Below are 7,959 nucleotides of genomic sequence, written 5' to 3' on the forward strand. Positions count from 1 at the left end.
GCATCTTGCACCCAGTTGCTCAGCCCACATACTTTAATAACTTTTAGCCATATTTTCTGTAACATGTTCAAAGCTTCAGAAAGAGTTCTGAATGTTTTCCCACAGGTATAATATTCTAAGTATGCATAAGTAGTCTCACGCTAAGTTTTCCTTACTTTCTTGAACTCATTTCTTCTTCCACTTGCAGAATCTATGATTCATAGTGGTTATTTTGCTTTTTTACCTTTATCTCATAGGTACTCTTTTCTGAAATCATCAACAATGTCCTTTTGACCTTTGCATCAGTAGAATCAACGCTGGGCTCCATGCACCTTTCGTTTATTACCTGCAATAGCTTTCCTACTACACAAATTACTAATGGCATTTTTCATCTGAGCATTTCTCAAGGTATAGATTAAGGTATTCAACATGGGAGTTATCATAGTGTAGAATACTGTAACTGCTTTATCAATAGGTAAAGTAGCTGCTGGTCTGAGGTACACAAACAGGACACAAGGAAGAGGGTGACTGCTATGATGTGGCAGACACAAGTAGAGAGGGCCTTGCACCTTGTCTCCAAGCTTTGGGTCCTTAGGGAGCACAGAATGATCACATAGGAGCCAATCAAGAGGAGAAAGTTCAACAGACATAGGAAACCAGTGTTGGCAGCAACAAAGAACCCTAGCGTGTGGGTATCAGTGTAGGCATGATCGAGCAAGGGGTTCAGGTCACACATAAATTGATCTATGACATTAGGGCCACAGAAGGGTAATTGGAGGATGAAGAGGATCTGTATGGTTGCATGAAGAAAACTCCCCACCCATACCACACCAATTAGCAACCAACACACCTGCCGGTTCATGATGGTTGTATAGTGCAGAGGCTTGCAGATGGCCATGTAGCAGTCATAGGCCATCACAGTAAGCAGGATGACATCAGCACCTCCAAAGAAATGTTCCCCAAAGATTTGTGCCATGCATTCATTGAAGGGGCTGATTTTCTTGTCATGGAGTGAATCTACAATCAGTTTAGGGGTATTGACACAAGAATAGCAGGCATCAGTAAAAGAGAGATGGGCCAGGAAAAAGTACATGGGGGACCCCAATAATGGGCTGGCAGTGACGGACACCAAGGTGAGCACATTTCCTACCATAGAGATGATATAGACCACCAAAAACATAACAAATATGAGCTTCTGCATCATTGGATTCTGTGTGAGTCCCAGGAGAACAAACTAGGTCACATTGTTCCTATTCTCCATGTATCTAATATTACGGTTAATTCAATCACCTGAAAAAAAAAAAACACTTTTTATTAGCTCAACCTTGAGCTCATTAAACCTCTCCATGTAATAAACAATAAATGCTTAAATTCTATTGAGTTCTGAATTCTTAGTTTTGTTTTTTTTTTCTTTTGACATAGGAAACAAACTTTCTGATCTCTTAAAGATAACTTAAATCCTCTCCTGAGGGAAACTAATGATTAGCATTAGAGCTGTGAGGAACTTTTTGAACACACAGGCAGGAGATCATCTGTCACAGTTAATCATGTGAAATGACTCAGAGCCTAATGTGAATTAATAGATCTCACATATAGTGGTATCCAAGCCTGAAATGAGATGTAGAAAATGGATGCAAAGTCTATGAATGCAAAGCCAAGGGAGTTTTCCTTTATTCTTAGGAAATGGGAAACCATACAAGGTAGTTAAGAACATGAGAGTAAGGATGAAGAAGGATTTGAGAAAGAGGGAATGTTAGATATAATTCCAGGAGAGATCTTTGTGACTTGTATGAACTGGGCTGAGTTTCAGTAAGTGGATGGAAGACACAAAGGAACACTAGTATCAGACTTATTTATAGGAAATGACATAAATAGTAACGGAGCATTGGTGATGGGGACATAATGAACAGAGATGGGATCTACTGTAATAGAATTGATAAACATGTTTCCTAAATCTGATAAGTTTATAATAGCTACTAAATATACTTTTAATGATCAAGTGCTATATGCATGGCATGATTGCAACCTGTGTGGATGCTATTATTTCATCCACATAGTAGATGAGAAACAATTTTAGTATATAACAGTATGTATTATGACAGTAGTAATAATAACATTAACTAAAACATACTGAACTGTTAACATTTACCCATGCAATAAACTGAGGAAGAATCATCTCCAACTTTAAAGAAGCCATGGAGACCACTATTTTATGCACAACAGTTGATACCAGGAAGACTTCTTCATATTTATGCTTAGACTAAACAAGTGATGGTTTATATCATTTAATATTCATATTTACATATTTTTGTGTGTGAAGTGTATTTAAATGTTTTCATTCTCATGAATAGTCTTAATTATTAAAAGAAGTGTCTGGTGGCAAAATGAGTGTATTGTGTGTTAGAGAACTGGGTCTTACACATTTCTTAATCTCCATGAGACTCAAACTTTTCATCTGTCAAATTACATTAATGAGATTTTCCAAATATCTTTTGGAGAATGGGGAGAAGGTAAAATGTTTTACTATTGTATTTGAGAGGGTTGAAACATAATGATTACTACATATGGAAAGTAACAATCTTTACTAAGCACTGGCACTATTGAAAAACTCACCTGCTGGTCTTAGATGATATTAATGATATTTGAGGGTGTTCAAAAATAATCCCATCTTCAAACTGATCTCTTCTTGGGATAAGTAACTTTTGATATGAAAAATATAACACACTCAAAAAAAATATAATGCACTCATAAAGAGACTATTCAGATAATTCAGTATCAAATCAATTGTAAATAAGTAAGTCTTTCCTTGTAGCCTAAAGACTCAAAAAGATTTCACAGAAAACCTGGAATTGAATTTAGAATAAATTCATTTTAGAACAGCATGGAGAAATGACCTTTGGTGAACGGACTGGTCCAAAAGTCGGGAGGCAGAAAGTGTGGTGGAAACACATTCAAGTGGGTCTTTCCACTCTGGACAAATCTTTCTCTGGAAATAGAAACAACAAAAACAAGACATTTTCAGTTTGTGCATGGATGTTTAACAAGTTTGCAATACAGGTTCAAGGACCTTGTCTTATAGCTGCTATTTTCTCTCCAAGGAACTCATTACCTTCTTTGATGGAAAGGCTTTGTCTTGGAAGCAGGTATTCTGAAGACATTCTTGAGTGGGGAATTGTATTCCCTGCCCTTGCAGCCTAAACATGTGAGTACCCTTTCTCTATCTGAACCTGGCTTTCTAAGAAGGTTGAATGTCATGTGAATAGCAAGGTTGACATAATTCCAGCCTTGAAACTGTGATGTAGTTAACCTGTGCACTCATGTCAGAGATTGACTTTCTGTCCTCTTATCAGTATTAAACAGTTCCCTGGAAACCTAGTACTGATTGCTTGAGAGCTAGAGCAGTGAGGGCATAAAATTAAGGGCAGCCATTTAGAAGTACTTGAATCTAAAGCCTGTTTTATCACATTCCTTAAAGGGCAATGAATATAAACATAATCAAAAAAATTTTCAATAAGTTATGTCTGGGCCTTTTGTGATGGTCAGTATGGAATACTAGGTGACATTAAACATGCTGACAGATATCTAAGGCACAAGAAAGTAGTTTTGATTTCAAACAAGTGAATTGTTGGACATTCTTGTCACTTGGTATTATTTTCTTTTTGGTCAATCTGGGAGGTACTAGGTGACAAGTTATTGAGGATTTAGTTTGCTTTCCTGATAATTACTGAAGTTGAGAAATTTTCAGTATTATAGGCCATTTCTATTTCTTTTTGGGATGTTTCTTTGAAGATCTTTGTGCAATTCAAAATATGAATTCTGGGTCTCTTTACTGATATGTAGGCGATTTACATATATTCTAGATATAGTTCTTTTGTCGTATATATGTTTTTATATAAAATACATATATGTAATTTTACACATAAATTTATATATAATGTAAATTTTTGTGCATATGAATATATATATATATATATATATATATATATATATATATATATATTTGTCCTATTCTGTGGGTTGCCTTTTCATTTTTAAAAGGGATGATATCTGGTGTACCCCCAAAAAATAATAAAAACATAAATAAATAAATAAAAATAAAAGGAATGATATCCAATGAGGAGGAGATTTAAAATGTTGGCAATATTCAACTATTTTTTTTTATGGTTCTTGCTTGCTGTGCCATATATAGAAAATACTGATCTATTTCCATGGAGAAATTATTCTTAAATAATTTTTATAGATTTGCTTTAATGACTAGATCTCTTACTAATTTTGAGTTAATTTTTGTGTATAGACCAAGGTAGTGGTTGAGGGCATTTTTTTTTTTTTTCACATATGGATATCCAATTGATGCAGTATAATTTGTTGAAAAATATATTCTTTCTGCTTGAATTACCTTGATATCTTTGCAAGAAAATTCATACATTTAGATTTATTTCTGAACATTCTGTTTCAATGATTTTTATGTTTATCCTTATGTCAATACCACACAACACTTCTAATAGTTTTTTGAGAGTGATTTTCTATACAAGGTTCCTTTAAAATTGTATATTTCTACATAAATTTCAAAATAGGTTTGTAAATTTCTTCAAATATCCTGTGGATTATTTATTGGAATTGCATTGACATAAAAATTCATATGGTAGTGAGATGAGTTGGGAGATTGGGATTGCCATATATACATTACTAAAAAGAAAATATATATCAAATTGTACACTTAAAAAATTCATATGGTAAAAAAAATTGAGTCTGTTAATCCCTCAATGGGACATATCCTTCCCTTTTCTTATGTATTTGGTTTCTTTCAGTAGTGTTTTCTGGTTTAAAAGTCTTGAGTATATATTTTTAAATGTTCCTCAAATGTCATGTTTTAATAGTAAATTGCATACCATTTTCTTTCTAATCTGAATTTCTAACTGCTGTTTTTTTTTTTAAATTTATTTATTTATTTATTTATTTTTTTGGGGGGTACACCAGGTTCAATCATCCGTTTTTATACACATATCCCCATCTTCCCTCCCTTCCTTGACTCCCCCGCCCAATAACTGCTGTTTTTATACAAGTGCATTTGACATTTTGTGTTGACTTTGTTAAAGTTAACTTGTTTAATTAACTGATTAGGTCCATTTGATTTTCAATAGAGCCCTTAGCATTTTCTGCCGATGTATTGATGCACATAAACGTTTTTATAATTTTGCTTCTTTTCTAAACTGTATGTCTTTTATTTCTTTTTTTTAATGTATTTAAAATTTAATGACTAGAATCTAGGGTGCAATGCAGAACATAAATTGGGAAGGGACAGATTTGTCCTGTTTCCAATCTTAGAATTCACAATTAAGTATTATGGTAGCTATAGGTTTTATCCAGATGCTCTGTCAGATTGAGCAAATTCCTTTCTATCTTCCATTTTCTAATATATATCTTATTCACAAATCTAAACTGAAATTTATCAGTTTGCATGCATCTATTGAACTGATCATGTGATTCTTCACTTCCCCTTTCTCCTGGTAATTTCGTAAATATCATTGACTAATTTTTGAAAGTTAAGCAATGTTTAATTCCTGATATGGATTATACATGCTCATGGTGAATAATTATTTTTAAAAAATGACAGGATTCATGTTGTTTAATATCCTTTTGCATATGTTCATAAGAAATATTTTTCATCTTCTTTCTTGTAATGCAACTTACATTTAAGCAATGCTGGCTTCATAAAATGATGTGTTGAGTGTTTTCTATTTTCTGAAAGAATTTGTGTAGAATGTGTGTTACTTATTTAAAACATATTTTGAGGGGACTTCCTAGTTGGCACAGTGGTTGAGAATCCACCTGCTGCTGTAGGGGACATGGGTTCGATCTCTGCTCCAGGAAAATCCCACATGCTGCGGAGCAACTAAGCCCGCATGCCACAACTATTGAGCCTGAGCTTTAGAGCCGTGAGCCACAACTATTGAGCCCACGTACCTCAACTGATGAAGCCCACACACCTGGAGCCCATGCTGCACAACAAGAGAAGCCACAGCAATGAAGAGCCCTCGCACCACAACAAAGAGTAGCCCCCACATGCCACAACCAGAGAAAGCCTCTGTGCAGCAATGAAGACACAACACAGCCAATAAATAAGTAAATAAGTAAATAAATAAATAAATAAATAAATAAATAAATAAATAATATTTTGTGGGCTTCAGAAGTTGAATATATTGGGCCTGGAGTGATTCTTTGAGAAAAATTTATGTACACATTTAATTTACCCAAGTGGTTTAGGATTATTTAGGTATTTTTACTTCTTCTTTAGTCAGATTTTATAATAATTTTACAGTAACTTGGATTTTAAGTTGTCAAGTTTCCTGACTTAAATTTGTTTATTATATTTCCTACTATCTTGCTAATGTCTGTATCATTTGAAAATATATATATATATATATATCCATATTTACCTGTAAAGATTTTACTGCTTTCCATAGGTTCAGATCTGCCATTAATTCAATTTCATTTATCTCAAAATTTGTATTAGTAATTTCTTATTGAAATAAAATTTATATAAAATTCATTGCTTTAACCATTATAAAATGTAAATGCAGCCATCACAGCTTTCTAGTTGCAGAATATTTTCATCACCTCTTGCTAATTAAGTGGTCAATTACCATATTACCATTTCATCCTACCCCCTGGAGCTGGAAACCACTAAGGAACTCTATTTCTATGGATTTGTTTATTCTGGACATTTTATGAGGGTGAGTTAAAAATTATCCACACTCCAGTTACATTAAACTTCTATAAATTCTACAGCCAGAGTGCGGATAATTTTTGACTCACCCTCATATATACATAGAACCAAGTAATTTATGGTCTTTTCTGTAATTTGTCTTAACGTGTTTGCAAATTTTATTTTATAGCATGTATTAGTATTTCATTTTTTTTACTGTGAATTAAGTCTATTGTATGGATATAACACAAGTTGATTATTTGTTCATCAGTTATTAGTAATTTGGGGGCATTTAGGCTATCATGAATAGTGCTGTTGTAAGCATTTGTACACGTTTGTTTGAATATCTGTTTGCAATTTTTGTGTGTTTTTATCCAGGAGACAAGGGAGTTCCTGGGTCCTGTAAGAATTCTATATTTAACATTTCGAGGAACAACAACTGTGTATCACAATTTGACATCATTTTACATATCCATCCGTAATGTTCTCCAGCTTTCACTTTCTTGATAGTGTGCTATTATGCACAGGAGTTTGTAATTGTGATGGAATCCAATTCTTCTATTTTTCTTTTGTTGCTTGTGCTTTTGTTGCCTTATTTAAGAAACTATTGCTTAATCCAAGGTCCTGAAGATTTCTCCCTATGTTTTTGACTAAGAATTTTATAGTTTCGGTTGTGCATTTTGTCCTTGATCTATTTTGAGTTAATTTTCACATATGGTGGTAGGTAGGATTCCAAATTTGTTCTTTTGTATTTTGATACCAGTTTATTGGTATCATTTGTTGAAGAGATTATTCAATTCCTATTGAATGATGATGTCAGAAAAGTAAAAATTTAACATAAATTCTATGTGCCTATCAGAGAGAAAATTAAATCAAGCAGACTTTCAGCACCCCCATAGTCTGTCTTTTTTATGTTTTTTAAAATTAATTTTATTGGAGTATAGTTGCTTTACAATGTTGTGTTAGTTTCTACTGTACAGCAAAGTGAATCAGCTATATGTATACATATATCCTCTCTTTTTTGTATTCCCTTCCCATTTAGGTCATCACAGAGCATTGCCCTATAGTCTTCTTATTTATTTTTTGCACTGAGGTACTACTATTTTAATTGTTATTTTCCCCTACAGCTATTGAATCACATAATCCAATCCCAGCTCTGTGTCTTGGTTCCCATCTATGTAGACATTTCTTTTTGCCCAAGCACTTGTCTTTTCTCAGAAGAATGACTGCATTGATTTCCCACAGTTTCTCAGTAAGTTACTTCTGCACTACAG

The 7,959-nt window shown here is 33.5% G+C and overlaps 1 pseudogene; it reads right to left on the reverse strand.

Moving 5' to 3' along the window:
- Positions 1 to 290: 290 nt before the first annotated feature.
- On the reverse strand, positions 291 to 1,243 carry LOC130848607 (olfactory receptor 4C46-like; annotated as a pseudogene).
- Positions 1,244 to 7,959: the final 6,716 nt, after the last annotated feature.

Source organism: Hippopotamus amphibius, chromosome 3, assembly GCF_030028045.1.
Source record: "Hippopotamus amphibius kiboko isolate mHipAmp2 chromosome 3, mHipAmp2.hap2, whole genome shotgun sequence".
In the NCBI taxonomy this organism is placed as follows: domain Eukaryota; kingdom Metazoa; phylum Chordata; class Mammalia; order Artiodactyla; family Hippopotamidae; genus Hippopotamus; species Hippopotamus amphibius.